At 44.6% G+C, this 19,809-nt stretch overlaps 2 pseudogenes; one reads left to right on the plus strand and one right to left on the minus strand.

Annotated features, from left to right (window-relative positions):
- Positions 1 to 5,289: 5,289 nt before the first annotated feature.
- LOC133233974 (neugrin-like) lies at positions 5,290 to 6,692 on the plus strand (annotated as a pseudogene).
- Positions 6,693 to 18,504: 11,812 nt separating this feature from the next.
- LOC133234267 (ribosome biogenesis protein NSA2 homolog) lies at positions 18,505 to 19,577 on the minus strand (annotated as a pseudogene).
- Positions 19,578 to 19,809: the final 232 nt, after the last annotated feature.

A 19,809-nucleotide genomic window follows, 5' to 3' on the forward strand; every position in this document is an offset into this window, starting at 1 on the left:
AAAGTATACAGGAAGGTGTGTGTAGGTTTTATGCAAATACTACACCATTTTACGAAAGGGATTTGAGCATCCATGAATTTTCCAGACTTCACGTTGCTTCATCATTGTCATCTTTTATTGTTAACCATTTGGACATATGCTCCATGAGAGCAAGACCTTTGAGTGGTCATCACTCACTTAAAAGAATGCCCAGCACTACGGAACAAATATCCAGTGAATTAATGACTCCCCCAACTATTTCCTAGTAAGGCAAGCTGGAGCCTTTTGCATTGTTCTATAGCCTCTTATTGGGCTTCCTTGGTGGCTCAGAGAGTAAGGAATTTGCCTACAATGTGGGAAATCTGGGTTCCATTCCTGGGTTGGGAAAATCCCTTGGAGAAGGGAATGGCTACTCACTCCAGTATTCTTGCCTAGAGAATTCCATGAACAGAAGAACCTGCTGGGCTAGCTGGACACAACTGAACAACTAACAGAAAGCCTCTTATTAGAGGAAAGGTCAAGACATATTTTACAGTCTAAAATGTTATAATGGTATATACTCTTAAAGAAGTTTGAATTTTCATACAACTATTTCCATATTTAAAAAAACTTATGTGAACAAATATACCCATTGCTTTTTTTTTTTTAATATTTATTTATTTGGCTGTGAGGTTTTAGTTATTCGCGACATATGGGATCTAGTTCTCTGACCAGGGATCAGTCTTGAGTCCCCTGCATTGGGAGTGCAGAGTCTTAGGCACTGAACCACCAGGGAAGTTCTGCCCATTGTTTTTTGTTTACTACTCTGAATTTCTCATCTGAGTCAGAAAGATCTCTCCTGGTTTTCATCATCTTGTTACTTATTTTAAATCATTTTTTTTTCTGTATGAATTTTATTACTCCAAACTAAGTCATGACCTGGATAACTATGATGGTGTGATCACTCACCTAGAGCTAGATATCCTAGAGTGTGAAGTCAAATTGGCCTGAGGAAGCATTACTAAGAACAAAGCTAGTGGAGGTGATGGAATTTCAGCTGAATTGTTTCAAATCCTAAAAGATGATGCTGTTAAAGTGCTGAACTCAATATGCCAGCAAATTTGGAAAACTCATAGTGGCCACAGGACTGGAAAAGGCCAGTTTTCATTTCAATCCCAAAAGGGCAATGTCAAAAAATGTTTACCACACAATTACACCCATTGCACATGCTAGCAAGGGAATGCTCAAAATCCTTCTAGTGAAGCTTCCTGAAAGAAATCAACCCTGAATATTCATTGAAAGGACTGATGCTGAAGCTGAAAATCCAATACTTTGGCTACCTGATACGAAGGCTGATTCATTGGAAAAGACACTGATCCTGGGAAAGATTGAGGGCAGAAGGAGAAGGGGGGTGGCAGAGGATGAAACAGTGGGATGGCATCACTGACTCAATGGACAGGAGTTTGAACAAACTCGGATAGCTAGTGGAGTACAGGGAAGCCGGCTTGCTGCAGTCCATGGGGATTTACATCCTTTCAGCCAGGCCTCCCCTCATTGCTCATTTCTAACTTCCTTGCTAACAAGGGACACTTGAATTGTTTCCACTCACTTGCTTTAACAAATAGTGCTCCAGGACATAACTTTGTGTACACATCAGTCTACAACATATCTGCCAGAAGTAGGTAAATGTATTTGCATCTTGATAGTGAAGTGAAGTGAGTGAAGTCGCTCAGTCGTGTCCGACTCTTTGTGACCCCATTGACTGTAGCCTACCAGGCCCCTTTGTCCATGGGATTTTTCAGGCAATAGTACTGGAGTAGATTGCCATTTCCTTCTCCGGGGGATCTTCCCAACCCAGGGCTCAAACCCAGGTCTCCCGTATTCTAGACAGATGCTTTACCATCTGACCACCAGGGAAGTCCAAAACCAAGCTTTGTCACGACAGTGTTAATCGCTCAGTCGTGTCCGACTCTTTGTGACCCCATGGACTGTGGCCTGCCAGGCTCCTCTGTCCATGGGATTCTCCGGGCAAGAATACTGGAGTGTGCAGCCATTCCCTTCTCCAGGGGATCTTCCTGACCCAGGGATCGAACCCAGGTCTCCTGCATTGCAGGCAGATTCTTTACCATCTGAGCTACAGGGAAGATCCTTGTCATCTTGATAAACATTGCTCAATAGTCCTCCATAGGTCATATTCCATTTTCATTCTCATCAGAAAAACTCTGGAGTTGAGACTTAGAATAAGGGGGGTTTTATAGAGATGACCAAGATTTTATAAGCCTATAACACCTCTCTTTCTCAGCTTCCTCTCATGTATTGAATACCAGCCTTTTCAACCCTTCTTCTTATCTATCACCTCCCCTTTGGGGACCAGTAAATATCTTTTTATTCAGAGAAAGTCAGGCCTTTCGGTAAAAAGTTATTAAAGTGTCTTGGCTTCCTCCTTACTCTCAGTCTTGTACTCTGTTCATATCACTGGGGAAGCAGCCATCCTTCACTTGTCTAGGACCAGTCCTCTGGGTGCTCTAGGTCAAATCCCTACATAATTCCTCAGGGACCTCGATTTGTCAATTTAATATTGTTGGTGTTGTGGGTCAGGCTCAGTCTATCAATAACCAGTGCTGTGGCTGGACCAGCCCTTGTGGGTCTTAAGATTACAAGATGCCCTTCAATAACTGTCAAGAAATGTTGGCAGGGGGGTGGGGGAAGTTTAACACTTACAGGACCTGGAAATTACATGGCAAACCTGAGGCCACACCACACAGTCATGGGTAGAGAGAACCAGGGCCTGGAGTTCTATTTTTATTGGGGTTGAGCACTGGAGGGTGGAGCCTAGGATTTTGAGGGCTCACTCATTATTGGTGAATTTAACAGGAATTTAAGGCACAGGAAGAGAAAAAGCAAGTGGCCCAAGTGGTTAATCATTGAAGTCAACCATAATCTCTAAAACAAAGGGGCCTCAGTGTGGAGGTGGGGGGTGGGGATGGGAGGAGCCCGGCTTTTTATCTAGTTGTGTGGCTGGCAGTGTGTTTATTGAAGACAGCCATCTTCAAAATGCAGGCCTTGGCAAGCAAAGCTTAAGTCAAACATTTGGATTATACACACACACAACACACACACACACAAAACAAAACCCAGCTGTCAAGGCTACACTACACTCCCTTTTCCTCCTCTTCCTTCTGTTGCCTCCTGGCTGCCTGACTGCCTGTTCTCCTTTTCGTTTGTCTCATCATGACAAAACTGCTCACAAATATATCAATGAATCCCTCAGTGCTAGGCATAACTGACTGTCAACACTTCAGCTTGCCTAACACTTCTCAGCATTTGACCTTGTCTGCATTCTTGAAATTCTCCCTTGACCCAGGGGACCACTCACCTATTGGCAGGACTGGTTTTCTGTTTCCTCCCTGGGCTTCCCTTCTTCCTCCTGTACCTTAAGTATTGCAATTTTTTAGAGTTGTGTCCTGGGTCATTTTATCTCTCTCTGGATATTTCCCTGCCTGATGCCAGGTGGCTTCAATCATTCCTGCTGTTGGCTTACGACTTCCAGATCTATCCTGTCCGGGCCTTGTTGTTGTTCTGAATCTATAGTCAGCTGTGCACTAGACTTCACTGTTTGGCTGTCACACAAGCTCCTCAAACTCAATGTGTTCAAAATAGAATTCATCATTGTTCTCTGACAATTTCATTCTGCTCCTGTTTTTGCTATATCCCTGAATAGTCCCACCAATCACCCACTCTAAAAATACTGACTCTCAGCCTATTTCTTAACCCAGTATTTAGTTCCTTACCAAGTACAACCATTTGGTCTTCCTAAAATATTTCTCAAGTCTGTTTTCTCTTCTGCTCCCAGTGCCCCTGCCTCAGTTCAGACTGCCTGAATTACTGACAGCCTCTTGCCTGATGCCTGATCTTTCCATCTTTGGTCTTGAACAAAAATACCCCACTGTTACTGAACCAGGTAACTGAATCATGTTCGTTTGTACAGCAAGTCAGGGCTGAGACCTTGAGGTCTGCAGCAGAGAAAGGGGTTACACGGGTACAGGCAGCCAAGCAAGGAGACAGGAGAACAAATCTCAAATTGGCCTCCTTGAAGGAGACGCTTAGGATATTTATGGGGTAAAGAAGCAGTGTGGGAGACTTCCTGGTGGTCCAGTGGCTAAGAATCCATGCTCCCAATGCAGAGGACCCGGGTGCAATTCCTGGTTGGAGATCTAGATCTCAAGTGCCACACCTAAGACCCAGTGCAGCCAAATAAATAAAATTCAAAAAGAGAAGCAGGGTGGTTTGAAGCTTCAGGAAAGGTTATTGAAGGTTAGAAAAAGGTGAAGTAATTGGAACTGTGCACAGAGGTATCTGAGTTACATGGTTCTTCACAGGATGCATGTTACGAAAATGATGGGCTGCATTATCATGATCTCAAGATGGAGATTTTTGCCCTTGACAATGCAAGAGCACCCATTGGACACTTGTGCAGGCCCAGTTGAATGGTCAATGGTCTCAACTGGTTTGAGCTGGGCAAAACTAACCCCGTATTCTGAACAACAATTTAATCAACTATTACTACACTGACCCCTGGTCAGAAGTGTTGTCTACAGGGGGCAGTTAGAGGAGTTGTGTGATATATTTTCTAGGCTGTGAAGCCAGGAGGGTATGCAGTTTGCAGGAACAATTAAAACACACTTGGTCAGTGAACGCAAGTTATAGGTTATTACTCATTTATGTACAGATTATAGTTCAAGGAATCTAATTAATGACTGCTCCTGTTTCACTATCACTGGTTTGGGCTTCAAAATGAAAATTTGCTCACGGCATTCTGCTGCTTGAAATTCTTCCTTGTTCACTGTTGCTCTGAGATAAACTCCAGAATGCCTAAGCGAGGCCTGGCCTTGCTCCAGCTCCCACTGTCACACAGATTGTGCTCTTCCCAACAAAAGTGATGTGCTTCCTTGTATTTCACCTGCTGCCTGCTCTACCGTCAGTTCCTTTGATCCTCTCTTTCTCTCCTCCCCTGTACCAGCTTGTTACAACTGCTCAAGCTTTCAGACCAGCTCTAGCATGGACTTCCTGAAGCAATTCCTGGGCCACCACGCAGGCGTGGCACCAGCCTGTCCCTGCCTTTCCTTCCCCACTTTTCTCACAGCATCCTTTGGTGGGATCCTTCTCATAGTGTTGCTGGGTGTTAATACATCTGTCTCTACCACCAGATTGCATTTTCTTTTTTTTTGAATGTCCACTTAGGAACAGGCCCTGAGCGGGGTACTTATTACACATTATACCATTCAATCACACAGCAGTCTTTTTTGTGTTTTGTTTTGTTCTGGGGTGCATAGTGGGGTAGGTAGGATCTTAGTTTCCCAACCAGGGATCAAACTCCACCTCCATTGGATCTTCCAGCTCCTTGCATTGGAGGCACAGTCTTCATTACTGCGCTGTCAGGGATGTCTGGACTGTATGTTTTCTGAAGGGAAAGACTGTCTTCTTGCATCATCAGGATCTAACTGGGACCTGTCATGCAGTGAGAGGAATCCAGCTGATATGAAATGAAATGACCAAGAGTAGTTGGGTGTTGCTCTCAGCACAGAAGAATAGGCTGTAGTCATTTAGTGGCGCAAGACAGAGACTGCATTTGCAGTTTTTCCAAGCCTTCTTTTCATGAATTTATCTCTAGTGTTACATAATCTGTTAACTGTTCTGATAGGAGATGTCTTCACAAATGGCAAATCTGCTTCTTTTTTTCATGGGTATTTACACAGGGAATTTGCAGTCTTGGTCAGTTCCCGGACTGGCTGAAGTCTTTGATGTCAGCACTGATGTGAGCCGAAGGGTTTTAGAAAGCAAATTTGTACCTGTTAGGGTCCATAAGGGGCACAGAGCATATTATTTAAAAATGGTCCATTGCGCTGACCTGGCGAACAAGGGATGAAGTCACAGTGGCCACATTGCCCTGGTAGCGTCCTGTTTTTCCTTAAGACAGTGTCCCATTTTTCCCTGCTGGTGCCAGTTTCTCAAGACTACGTGACCATCCGCCTGTGAGACCCCTCTGACTATGTGATCACAAGACCCCCAGCTGCAGGCTAAAGATAAACTAAGGCCCCCTCCCTTCGGGGCACAATTTCCCATCGATAGGGTATAAGAAGGGTTGGCTGTGAAGGGACATCACTGGTTTCTCTCTAAAGCCAGTTACTTTCTCTCTTCCTATAATAAAGCTTTCTCTGCCGGAAAGCCCAGCTCACTCTCTTTTTCCCCGTGTTCACCTTCCAGTAACCACATTGGAACAGAAACTGAAGCAGGATCAAAAAGTCCTTAAGAAACTGGACTTGCCCACTTATTCCAGGAGCTCCCAGGCCCTGGATTCCTCAGAACTACTTTCTGCAAGCCAGTCTGCATCAGGCTGTTTGCTGATGCCTGGGGATGAAGCCTCATCCAAAGGCCATGGTCACAGCACAGCTTTGAAAGCCATTGAATTGAACACTCACAGTAGATACACCAAGGATACAGAAGGAAAGGAATAAAGGAGTCCAGGGCCTGGAGGAGGGGAAGTGTTTAGTGCCTGTTGCTGCTGCTCTAGGTCACCCACCAGCAATTGTGGGGGAGCGAGAGGAACTGACAGCGATCAGAGGTTGGAAGAGCTGAAGGCAGGGGACCCAAGTGACCAGATCTTCAGCGACAGAGTTGTGCAGAGGGGATGAGAGTTTTCCAACAGCAATGGGAACTTCCTGTACAGAATCTGAGCCAGAAACGTGCCACATGACACACAGCCGGCCAAGAATATTTGGTTCTGCCTGGGTTTCTGTGTATGAATTACCCACCTTGGAAGCGGGGGAAATGATGAGCATGGAATGTCGGATGAAAGGTTTGAATCTGACAAAGGGCAGAGGACTTCACAGGGCAGAAGTGCCTGGGAGTGGGGCAGTGACCAGCCACGTACAGTCCAGCCTCCTGGAGCACAGCCCCTGCTCTGATCCACATACATCTTCAGGACTCACCCGTCTTGCCTGTGCTCTGTGACTTGCTCTCTGTTACTTTTGTTACTGTAGTCACACATAATGGCCTGCCTCAGAGAATCCTGCCCCTCTGCCTGACTGTTAAATTAAAGTGCCTTTGTTCAGAACTCTGTCCACCTGTGGATGGCAGGAAGGAAGAAATTAACACATTCCCTTCCTGAGACTTGCCATTCTACAAGATATTTGCAAGATTAACAGCCTTTTCAGTTTGTTTCCTCACCTCTTCTATCTCTAATTCATAAAAGAACCTGGCATCCAGCCCCCGAGAAGATGGTTATTTGGAAACATTAATCGGCCATCCTCTTGGTCAGCCGGCCCTCAGAATGCAGCTGTATTCTTTGCCTCAACACCTCGTGTCATGTGGTGAGCATAGCGAGCTTGGACCCTTGACCTTGCTCCTGACCTCTGTCCTCAGCTGATTTTAATCTGCATCCTAAGCAGCTCTGAGCCAGCTGCAAAGACAGGGAGCCAGTTCACACATCCCTCCCAGGGCAGGAGGCCCATCTGGGCAGGACTCAGCACACAGGAACCGTGCACAGAGCCCTTGTTGCAGAGCACCCCCAGCCCTCTTCCTGGGCAGAGCTGGCTCTGAGCATCTCAGAGCAGGATTTGGACTAACAGCTGCTCCTGGACAAGTTGGTGACCCTGGGCTTCACTCTGTGTGGCCTCCCTCCACCAGGTCTTCCAGAGGCTTCCACTGCACCAGGACCCTGGGCCCCTGTCTCCACCCACTACCCCTTTTCTTCCTGACTCCTGGGTCCCTCTCCTTAGGAGAAAGCCTCCTTGAAATTCTGTCCCACTCGTGGGCCAGAAAAAATGATTAGAAATCAGGCCAGAGCTTCAGGCCCAGGTCCATCCTGACCCTCAAGACTACACTTTTCTGTTCCTTGCACCTGGCCAGCACAACAAGGCCCATTTTTGCAACTGTGAGCCCCTGAGGGGTGAAGATTGGCTGACCTAGACGAGCCACCCAGCCCTTCCCAGCAATGCCTGGGTTGAGGTCTTTACAAACAGCCCCCTCCAAGAGATGGGGCTTCCCTGGTGGTTCAGTTGGTAAATGAATCTACCTGCAATGCAGGCGATGCAGGTTCCATCCCTGGATCAGGAAGATCCCCTGGAGAAGGGAATGGCTACCCACTCCAGTATTCTTGCCTGAAAAATCCCCTGGACAGAGGAGCCTGGCGGGCTACAGTTTATGGGGTCTCAAGAGACCAACCTTACGCTTAGACCTTTATCTTGAAAATCTGTTGCTAAGCCATGTCTGATTCTTTTGTGACCCAATGGACTATAGGCCACCAGGGTCCTCTGTCCATGGGATTTCCCAGGCAAGAATACCGGAGTGGGTTGCCATTCCGTTCTCCATGGAATCTTCCCCACCTAGGGATCCAAACCCAAGTCTGTGGCATTGACAGATGGGTTCTTTACCACTGAGCCATACTAAAATGGGATCTTTATCTTATTTGGAGCTTATTCTTGTGTATGGTATTCGGGAATATTCTAATTTCATTCTCATTTTCACTGTTCAAGAAACCAGTGAGGTAGGAGATAGATGGGCTCCAGGTTGGAAATTCACAATCAGCCAGCCTCTGCTCTGCATTTCCTGAGGCAACATAGGTGGGGTCCAGTTGAGGAATTTAAAACCAGCCCCCTGTTTGCTCTCAGAAATTGAAGTAACAATAGAAACAGAGTAAGTAGCCAGTCTTTGTCTCTAGTAAACATCTCAAGGGAATAATCTTGGCAAGGACAAAGAGAGGCAAAGCCCTGATTGAGTAAAGGATTAGGGAGAACACTACACGCGCGATGCGCATAAAGGCTTCTTGGAGTCAAAAGTCAGAGGATAATTCCAGGCCATAAAGAGTCATGCTCCTCCCAGAAGCCTCCCACTTCAAGATACATCTTGGCTAAGGTTTGTATGTGCACCCCAGGGGAGGGTTCTGAGACAAATTAACCGGTGGGGGGGGAGGAGGGGTTACAAAGATCACAAAGCAAGATGATTGGCCTGAGGGAAGACAAAGACCCAGATAACTGGCCTCTTATAAAGGATATAAACTTCCAAAGGCACGACTCTCTCTCTGAGCTCACCTGTGGATCTTTCCACATGTACTTTTTTTCTCAATAAACTTTTTACTTTACTCTTTACTTTTTGCCTCCTCACCTGAATTCATCCTTGACCAGGCAGGCAAGACAAGGGACCTTAGCCCTGACTGCTGGCTCCTGTGGTTCAGTGGTTAGGACTCCCCGTCTGGGAAGCTAAGACCCTGCTTCCAGCTACTGCTCACTGCCGCTTAGAGCTGGGCACATGGGAAATGACCAGCACACTGTCCTCCAGAGTGGCTGTCACCAATTTGTATTTCCAGCAGCAGAGGAGGACGGTTCCCCTTCCTCCACAGAGTCTGCAGCATTAAACGTTTGTGGAGTGCTTAACAATGGCCGCTCTGACTGGTGTGAGGTGATTCCTTCTTGTAGTTTTGATTTGCATTTCTCTAATATTTAGCGATGGTGACATCGTGTGACTTTTCTTAAAGGATGTGAGTTAAAGGTACCTGCTGAAGGCGGCTCCCTGAACATCTGCCCAGTTTTGAATTCTTTTTTGGTGACCACCCTTGGGGGACTTCCGGAGGGCAGTTGTTTACTTCCAGCCCCAGGTCCTTGGGAATATAAAGTGCCCATCAGTGCAGCTTGTATAGTTGCTGTCACAAAAAACAGCACAAGGGCGCAGCATTTCTTCATGTTCCACTTTCCTTTTTCCTTTTTCTGGGCATTCATTGTTATTTTACTTTGGAGTAGAATTGATTTCTGATATTGCATTTTGTTTCAGGTGTATGGGCACTTGATTTACTTAGACACAGACGTTTATCAGTTCTTTTGGGGGTTCTCTTTCTCATATAAATGATTAAAATCTGTTCCATAGACTGCCCTGTACTATTCAATGGATTAGTTGATTGTATCAAACAACTATATTAATGATATATAGTTTGATATATATTAATTAGCATAGGTTATTAGCAAAGTCTTAATTTATCCCTCAATTCTAAGATTTTTTTTTGGTAATCATAAATTTGTTTTCTAAGTTTGTGAGTCTGTATCACGCAATATCCGACATTTGCATTCATTTCAAGAATTCAACTGTCAGTGATGCCCTGTGATATTTGTCTCTCTCTCTGACTTCCTTTACTGAGTAAGGTGATCACTCTGTCCATCCACGCTGCTGTCAATGGCGTTATTCTGTTCTGATTCACGGCTGAGTAGTGTTCCAGTGTAGAGGTACAACACTCGGTCCTCATTTTTCTGTCAATGGATTTCTTGGTTGAATTTGTTGCAGTGAAAAGGAAAAAAGGAGGAATGAGTTTTTTTATTTCTTAAGAACAAAGAAGATGAAGAAACAGTGAGCAGGCCTGAAAGTTCCTAGTTTTTTTACTTTAATGCTCTAACTCTGCATGCCTGTAACTAAGTTTGCTTTTCTGCCCCCTAACTCTGCAGGAGCCACACTTTGCACCTATTTTCCTTTGACTCTGTGCTAAATACATCCCCTATCTGGTGTTTACTCTTGCAACACCCTTCCCCTTCTAGTTGCACATCAGAAAGAAGGCCACCGAATTGCCAGACTCAACTACTGGGTTATTGATGCCAGTTTATGACTATCTTTGAAACAGTCTCACAAACTTAGAAAACAAATTTATGATTACCAGAAAAAGTCTTAGAATTGAGGGATAAATTAAGACTTTGCTAATAACCTATGCTAATTGATACATATCAAACTATATATCATTAATATAGTTTGGAAGAGGAAGAAATCAAGATCCTGTCGCCTTTGTTCCTCATCACTGACTGTGAGACCTCCTCTTACAAACTCCTCATGGGGGGCACAGTTCTTGAGGCACGAGCCTACTGCATTCTCCATTTCACCAGCTGAGAATTAAAGCCACTTTCTATTTCCTCCAAACTCTGTGTCCATATTTTTTATTTGGCTTCACCTGGCAGAGAAACTCAAGATTTTGGCCAGCAGCAATTCTAGTTCTTGGCCATTGTCAACCGTGCTGCCCTGAAAAGAAGGGTGCGTGGGTCATTGTGAATTCTGATCTTCTCTGGGTCTAAGCCCAGACGTGGGATTATCAGACCTTACGGTTTCTGGATGTTTAGTTTATAAGGAACCTCTTTGCTGGTTTTTATTGTTCCTGCACCGGTTTACATCCACACCAAGAGTGTAGGAGTGTTCCCTTTTGCCTCCATGCTCTGCCAGTCGGATTTTCTGTAGATGTTTTAGATGGTGGCCATTCTGACCTGTGTGAGGGGACTTCTCATGGTAGTTTTGATTTGCCTGGGCTTAGGAGAAGGCAATGGCACCCCACTCCAGTACTCTTGCCTGGAAAATCCCATGGACAGAGGAGCCTGGTGGGCTGCAGTCCATGGGGTTGCTAAGAGTCGGACACGACTGAGCGACTTCACTTTCACTTTTCACTTTCATGCATTGGAGAAGGAAATGGCAACCCACTCCAGTATTCTTGCCTGGAGAATCCCAGGGACGGGGAAGCCTGGTGGGCTGCCGTCTATGGGGTCGCATAGAGTCAGACACAACTGAAGCAACGCAGCAGCAGCAGCAGCAGCGTTGAGTACAGTTTGTCTCTTGAAATCGTCTTCTTGAAAGATGGCCCTGTTTGAATTCCTTTCCCCTGTCTTCCTTCTGATATAGGGCAGGTGACTGAAGGGCAGGTGTCATTTACAGATCCCCAGGCTTGTGAATGTTCAGAGCCTGACAGCACCTGTTTTAAAGTTGTCTGGAACGCAGTCCTGAGGAAACAGCATTACTTCCTGCACAGCTCTCGTCCTCAGCCAATGAGTCTTATGGAAAACTCTGCTCCTGGATCGTCAACTAAGGAGAATGTGCCAGAAGAAACACCGAAGGCTTGGGTCTCCTTTCTCCTCCCCTTTACCCTTTATCCCCAGGATACATTCCAATTTTTGGAACACCACTCTGCAGAGGGTGCTATCATCTGTCAGTGGGGCAGCCCTAAGGACAGAGGCTGGAGTTGGGAAATCCAGTATATGGGACATATGGTGCCCTGGGGACCGTGCAAAGCTTTTCCAGCCCAGAGGCTCCACCATTTTTGGGGTGAAGTAGTTGAAGTAGGTGTGGTTTCTCTGCAGGTGGGCCTGGATCTGGAGATTGGGTGCTCATGCAGATAGCAAGAGGCCCTCCAGGTCCATCGTAGGAAGCACGTTTCCTGCCACATGCTCCTAGCTCTGTCCGCCCCGAGACCCTCCAGTCTTGAGACCGAAGCCTGCTCAGGCTCCAGGGATGTGACACCAGGCCAGGTTACTGTAGCCTGAGGGCAAGAGTCAGCACTCTATTTCTCTTCTTCTTTGTGTTTTTATTGTTCTCTAATTTGAATTAGAGTATATAGTTGAATGACAAGGTTGTGGGGTTTTTTTTCTTTCCTTTTGGATCTACGGCAACTAGATTCACTTACACATAGATGTACATATGTTCTTTTCCGTGTTCTTCTGCAGTGCAGGATATTACAGAGTGCTGAATAGGATTTCTGTGTTACACAGTGATTCCTGGTGGCTTTTTATAATAGCCTCCCTGTGTTAGACTGAAACAGCTCTTTTCCCTCAGGCACAGCTTTCTTTTCTGGGGAACGTAGTTTGTGAGACTGTTTCTCTTTGGTAAAGTTCATTTGTATCCATTTTTGGATTTCAGCTAGAAGTAATATCATATGGTAATATCTCTCCCTGTGTCCCCCACTTAACTTGGTATGGTCATTTCTACTTTCTTCTCTAAGGCTGGACATAGCATTACGCTCTGCTTCTTTATGGCTGAGTGATGTTGCTTCGCATCTGTGTGCCCCCCTCTTCCCTGTCCATCATCTGTCCTTCTATGTTGCTTCGCATCTGTGTGCCCCCCTCTTCCTTGTCCATCATCTGTCCTTCTATGTTGCTTCGCATCTGTGTGCCCCCTCTTCCCTGTCCATCATCTGTCCTTCTATGTTGCTTCGCATCTGTGTGCCCCCCTCTTCCCTGTCCATCATCTGTCCTTCTATGTTGCTTCGCATCTGTGTGCCCCCCTCTTCCCTGTCCATCATCTGTCCTTCTATGTTGCTTCGCATCTGTGTGCCCCCTCTTCCCTGTCCATCATCTGTCCTTCTATGTTGCTTCGCATCTGTGTGCCCCCCTCTTCCTTGTCCATCATCTGTCCTTCTATGTTGCTTCGCATCTGTGTGCCCCCTCTTCCCTGTCCATCATCTGTCCTTCTATGTTGCTTCGCATCTGTGTGCCCCCTCTTCCCTGTCCATCATCTGTCCTTCTATGTTGCTTCGCATCTGTGTGCCCCCTCTTCCCTGTCCATCATCTGTCCTTCATGTTGCTTCGCATCTGTGTGCCCCCCTCTTCCCTGTCCATCATCTGTCCTTCTATGTTGCTTCGCATCTGTGTGCCCCCCTCTTCCCTGTCCATCATCTGTCCTTCTATGTTGCTTCGCATCTGTGTGCCCCCTCTTCCCTGTCCATCATCTGTCCTTCTATGTTGCTTCGCATCTGTGTGCCCCCTCTTCCCTGTCCATCATCTGTCCTTCTACACTTCGGTTGCTCCGAGTCTTTGCTATGGTACCTCGTGCAGCCACGATCACAGGGACCACTGCCTTTCAAAATTTTGACTTTCTCGGGATTGATGCCCAGGCGTGGGGTTGCTGTGTCCTCGGGTAATGTTATGTTTATATTTTTTAAGAACCTCCATGGTGTTCTCCCTAGTTCATGTACCGTTTCACTCTCCCAACAAGAGTGTAGGAAGGGTCCCTTCCCTTCACAGCCTCTCTAAACTTATTTTTTGATGTTTAGAGATGGCCAATCTCACCTGTATAAAGTGATACTCACTGGGCTTCTGATTGGCCTGTCTCTAATAATTAGTAATGCTGAGCATCTTTTCATGTGCCTAATGGCAATCTGCATGCCTTCATGTAAGAAATATCCATTTTGATCTTTGGCTCATTGATTTCTTGGGTTTTTCATCTTTTTGATATTAAGCTGCAAGGATTGTTTCTATATTTTGGACACAGATTCCTTGTGAGTATCTTCATTTGCAAATGTATTTTCCCATTCTGAGGGTTGTCTTTCTCTTTTGTTTAAGGTTTCCTTTGCTGTGCAAATGCTTTTAAGATTAATTTGGCCCTGTTTTCTAACTTTTGTTTGAAAGTGAAAGTCACTCAATCGTGTCCAACTCTTTGTGGCCTACCAGGCTCCTCTGTCCATGGGGATTCTCCAGGCCAGAATACTGGAGTGGGTAGCCTTTCCCTTCTCTAGGGGATCTTCCCGACCCAGGGATCGAACCTAGATCTCCCACATTGTAAGCAGATTCTTTACCAGCTAAGACACAAGGAAAGCCCAAGAATACTTGATTGGGTAGCCTATCCCTTCTCCAGGGTATCTTCCTGACCCAGGAAATAAACCAGGGTCTCTTGCATTGCAAGTGGATTCTTTACCAACTGAGCTATCAGGGAAGCCCAACTTTTGGATTATTTTTCATTATTCTGAGAGGTGGATCCTAAAAGCACTGGTGGAATTGATGTCACAGCATGTCCCACCTATAGTTTCCTCAAGAATTTCACAGTATCCATCCTTACATTTAGATCCTTATCTTATTTGAAGCTTATTTTTGTGTATGGTTTGAGGAATGTTATAATTTCATTCTCATTTTCAGTGCTCAGAACCACCCTGCTGGCCTCCATACTGACTTTCACCTATTTTCCTTTCCGGCAGTGGAGGAGGGTTCCCTCTTCTCCATAGCTTCTGGCGGATTTACCCTTAGCAGTTGTTGTTCAGTCTCAGTCATGTCCGCCTCTTTATGCCCCGTGAACTGCAGCACGCCAGGCTTCCCTGTCTTTCACTACCTGCCTGAGTTTGCTCAAACTCACATCCCCTGAGTCAGTGTTGCCATCCGACTATCTCATCCTCTATCACCCCCTTCTCCTCTTGCCCTCAATCTTTCCCAGCATCAAGGTCTTTTCCAGTGAATCAGTTCTTCACATCAGGTGCCAAAGTATTGGATTTTCAGCTGCACTCAATATGCCAGCAAATTTGGAAAACTCAGCAGTGGCCACAGGACTGGAAAAGGTCAGTTTTCATTCCAATCCCAAAGAAAGGTAATGCCAAAGAATGCTCAAACTACCAAACAATTGCACTCATCTCACACGCTAGTAAAGTAATGCTCAAAATTCTCCAAGCCAGGCTTCAGCAATATGTGAACCGTGAACTTCCTGATGTTCAAGCTGGTTTTAGAAAGGCAGAGGAACCAGAGATCAAATTGCCAACATCCGCTGGATCATGGAAAAAGCAAGAGAGTTCCAGAAAAACATCTATTTCTGCTTTATTGACTATGCCAAAGCCTTTGACTGTGTGGATCACAAGAAACTGTGGAAAATTCTGAAAGAGATGAGAATACCAGACCACCTGACCTGCCTCTTGAAATTTGTATGCAGGTCAGGAAGCAACAGTTAGAACTGGACATGGAACAACAGACTGGTTCCAAATAGGAAAAGGAGTACGTCAAGGCTGTATATTGTCACTCTGCTTATTTAACTTATATGCAGAGTACATCATGAGAAACGCTGGACTGGAAGAAACACAAGCTGGAATCAAGATTGCCGGGAGAAATATCAATAACCTCAGATATGCAGATGACACCACCCTTATGGCAGAAAGTGAAGAAGAACTCAAAAGCCTCTTGGTGAAAGTGAAAGTGGAGAGTGAAAAAGTTGGCTTAAAGCTCAGCATTCAGAAAACTAAGATCATGGCATCTGGTCCCATCACTTCATGGGAAATAGATGGGGAAACAGTGGAAACAGTGTCAGACTTTATTGTTTTGGGCTCCAAAATCACTGCAGATGGTGACTGCAGTCATGAAATTAAAAGACGCTTACTCCTTGGAAGGAAAGTTATGACCAACCTAGATAGCATATTGAAAAGCAGAGACATTACTTTGCCAACAAAGGTTCATCTAGTCAAGGCTATGGTTTTTCCTGTGGTCATGTATGGATGTGAGAATTGGACTGTGAAGAAGGCTGAGCGCCGAAGAATTGATGCTTTTGAACTGTGGTGTTGGAGAAGACTCTTGAGAGTCCCTTGGACTGCAAGGAGATCCAACCAGTCCATTCTAAAGGAGATCAGCCCTGGGATTTCTTTGGAAGGAATGATGCTAAAGCTGAAACTCCAGTACTTTGGCCACCTCATGCGAAGACTTGACTCATTGGAAAAGACTCTGATGCTGGGAGGGATTGGGGGCAGGAGGAGAAGGGGACGACAGAGGATGAGATGGCTGGATGGCATCATTGACTCAATGGACATGAGTCTGGGTGAACTCTGGGAGTTGGTGATGGACACGGAGGCCTGGTGTGCTGCGATTCATGGGGTCGAAAAGAGTCGGACACGACTGAGCGACTGAACTGACTGACTGAACTGACCAGTTCTTCCGGTGAATATTCAGGACTGATTTCCTTCAGGATTGACTGGTTTGATCTCCTTGCAGTCCAAGGGGCTCTCAAGAGTCTTTACCAGCACCACAATTTGAAAACATCAGTTCTTTAGCATTCAGCCTTCCTTATGGTCCAGCCTCACATCTGTTCATGACTACTGGAAAAACCATAGCTTTCACCATAATGGACCTTTGTCAGCAAAGTCATGTCTGCTTTTAATACACTGTCTAGTTTGGTCATAGCTTTTCATCCAAGGAGCAAGCGTCTTTTAATTTCGTGGCTGCAGGCACAGTCTGCATTGATTTTGGAGCCTGAGAAAATGAAATCTGACACTGTTTCCACTTTTTCCCCATCTATTTGCCATAAACTGATGGGACCAGATGTGAGGATATTCTTTTTTTGAATGTTGAGTTTTAAGCCAACTTCTTCACTTTTCTCTTTCACCTTCATCAAGAGGCTCTTTAGTTCCTCTTTACTTTCTGCCATTAAAGTAGTCTCATCTGCATATCTGAGGTTATTGACATTTCTCCTGGCAGTCTTGAATCCAGCTTGTGAGTCATCCAGCATTTCATTGTGAAATCCAGCATTTCACATGATGTACTCTGCATATAAGTTAAATAAGCAGGGTGACAATATACAGCCTTGACGTACTCCTTTCCCAATTTGGAACCAGTCTGTTTTTCCATGTCCAGTTGTAACTGTTGCTTCTTGTCCTGAATGGAGGTTTCTCAGGAGGCATGTAATGTGGTCTGCTATTCCCATATCTTCAAGAATATTCCACAGTTTGTTGTGATCTAAAGAGTGAAAGTCTTTAGCATAGTCAAGGAAGCAGAAGTAGAGTTGTTTTTTTTTTTTAATTCTCTTGCTTTTTCAATGATCCAACAGATGTTGGCAATTTTATCTCTGGTTCCTCTGCCTTTTCTAAATCCATGTTGTACATCTAGAAGTTCTTGGTTCATGTACTGCTGAAGACTAGCTTGAAGGATTTTGAGCATAATCTTACTAGCATTTGAAATGAGTGCAATTGCATGGTGGTTTGAACATTCTTTGGCATTGCCTTTCTTTGGGATTGGAATGAAAACTGACCTTTTCCAGTCCCATGGCCATTGCTGAGTTTTTCAAATTTGCTGGCATATTGAGTGCAGCACTTTCACAGCATCATCTTTTATGATTTGAAGTAGCTCAGCTGGAATTCCATCACCTCCACTAGCTTTGCTTGTAGTAATGCTTCCTAAAGCCCACTTGAATTCACACTTCAGGATATCTGACTCTAGGTGAGTGACAACACCATTGCAGTTGTCTGGGTCATTAAGAACTTTTTTGTACAGTTCTTCTGTGTATTTTTGCCACCTCTTCTTAATCTCTTCTGCTTCTGTTAAGTCCTTGCCATTTTTGTCCCTTTTTGCGCCTATCTTTGTAAGAACTATTCCCCTGGTGTCTCCAGTTTTCTTAAAAGATCTTTAGTCTTTCCCATTCTATTGTTTTCCTCTATTTCTTTGCAGTGTTCACATAACAAGGCTTTCTTATCTCTCCTTGCTGTTCTCTGGAATTCTGCATTCACTTGGGTATCTTTTCCCTTCTTCTTTGCCATTCACTTCTCTTCTTTCCTCAGCTATTTGTAAGGCTAGTCACACAACCACTTTGCCTTCTTGCATTTCTTTTTCAGTATGCCTTCCTGGAAGAAATATCGATTTTGATCCGTTGATTTCTTGGGTTATTCAACTTTTTGATATTAAGCTGCAAGGATTGTTTCTATGTTTTGGACACAGATTCCTTGTGAGTATCTTCAATTACAAATATATTTTTCCTATTCTGAAGGTTGTCTTTCTCTTTTGTTTAGGGTGTCCTTTGCTATGCAAATGCTTTTAAGATTAACTTGGTCCCATTCTCTAACTTTTGGTTTATTTTTCATTATTCTGAGGGATGGATCCCAAAAGCACTTGGTGGAATTGATGTCACAGCATGTCCCACCTATAGTTTCCTCAAGAGTTTCATAGTATCCATCCTTACATTTAGATCTTCATCTTATTTGAAGTTTATTTCTGTGTATGGTTTGAGAGAGATTCTAATTCATTCTTCTTTTCTTTTTTTTTTTTGTAAAATTAGATCATTTTAATGTTGGCTTTTTTCTTTTTTAAAACAGTAGAATAAATAGTTTTCTTTGACTGAAGACAACATGTAAGGTTGATTGGTAGTATTCAGAAATATCAGAGTAATGGTTTCCCAATTGGTGTGTAGTCTTCAGTAATTATAAGGAGTTATTTGTATGTAACTGCTGTCAAACCAGTAAGACTGCATTTATGCATCCATCATTTTCAGGATTATTAGTAACCTGGGCATATTTTCCCCAGATGACTTTGCCTCCTTGTGTTACAAGGCCCAACTTGCTCACGTTCACCTCAATGACAGTTCCTTTGGTAATAACACCCAAAGTTGTATATAGTGGGGATGAGGGATTCTTCTTTACACCAAGTATTGGCAAGCAAAAGGCAGCTTTCAGTTCAGGATGTGTTACATGAGCCTTCTTGAAACGTAATCCCATTGGCCTAATGAATCTTTCATATTTAGGTGGTTTTCGAGTAAAGCCATCTCCAACAAAGTAGACTTTAGTAACCATCCTCTTCCAGGCTTTCTTCTTTCTCTTTCCTGTTCAAATAACTTTTAATACTTCTGTTTCTCCCTGGGCACGAACTTTAGGCAGAGGGACCTCCCATTTTCCTGCTTTCTCTTTTCGTTTCTGTTTAATCATACTGGAAAGTACTTTAGCTCGAGACTGTCCCTCTCGGTCCAGTAGATATGCAGGTCCTGCTCCTTGTGGAGTCTTTTCATCATTCTTCTGTTTGGTGTTTCTCTTTTCATGGATCTTAATAGTCTTTTTCATTTGTATTTTCTCAGCATGGCGCTGTTTATGGTAGAGCTTAGCTTTCAGACCAGTCATCTTTTTTGCTTTCTTTGAACGTTCGTGAGCCTCTCAACCTTCCTTCTTTCTCTTTTTCTCATGGTAATCCAAACGATATCCATAGCGCTTACGGTGTAACTCAACATATTCATTTTGTGGCATGGTGATAGCTGCCGAGCCGCCGGGTGCAGTCTCCGCGGCACGAAGAAGCTCTCAATTTTCGGCTCTCAGAGACCCACCTCATTCTTCTTTCCATTGCTCAAGGAACCAGCAGGCTGGCCTCCATATTGGTGTTCACCTGTTTTCATTTTTAGCATCAGAGGAAGAGAGTTCCCTTTTCTCCACAGCATTTGGTGGATTTGACCTTTGTAGAGTATTGACAATGTCCATTCTGGCAGGTTTGGGGTGATACCTCATTTCAGGATTGAACACACTTCCCTAATATTTAGCGATGCTGACATCTTTTCATGTGATTTTTTTTT

This window comes from Bos javanicus, chromosome 21, assembly GCF_032452875.1.
Source record: "Bos javanicus breed banteng chromosome 21, ARS-OSU_banteng_1.0, whole genome shotgun sequence".
In the NCBI taxonomy this organism is placed as follows: domain Eukaryota; kingdom Metazoa; phylum Chordata; class Mammalia; order Artiodactyla; family Bovidae; genus Bos; species Bos javanicus.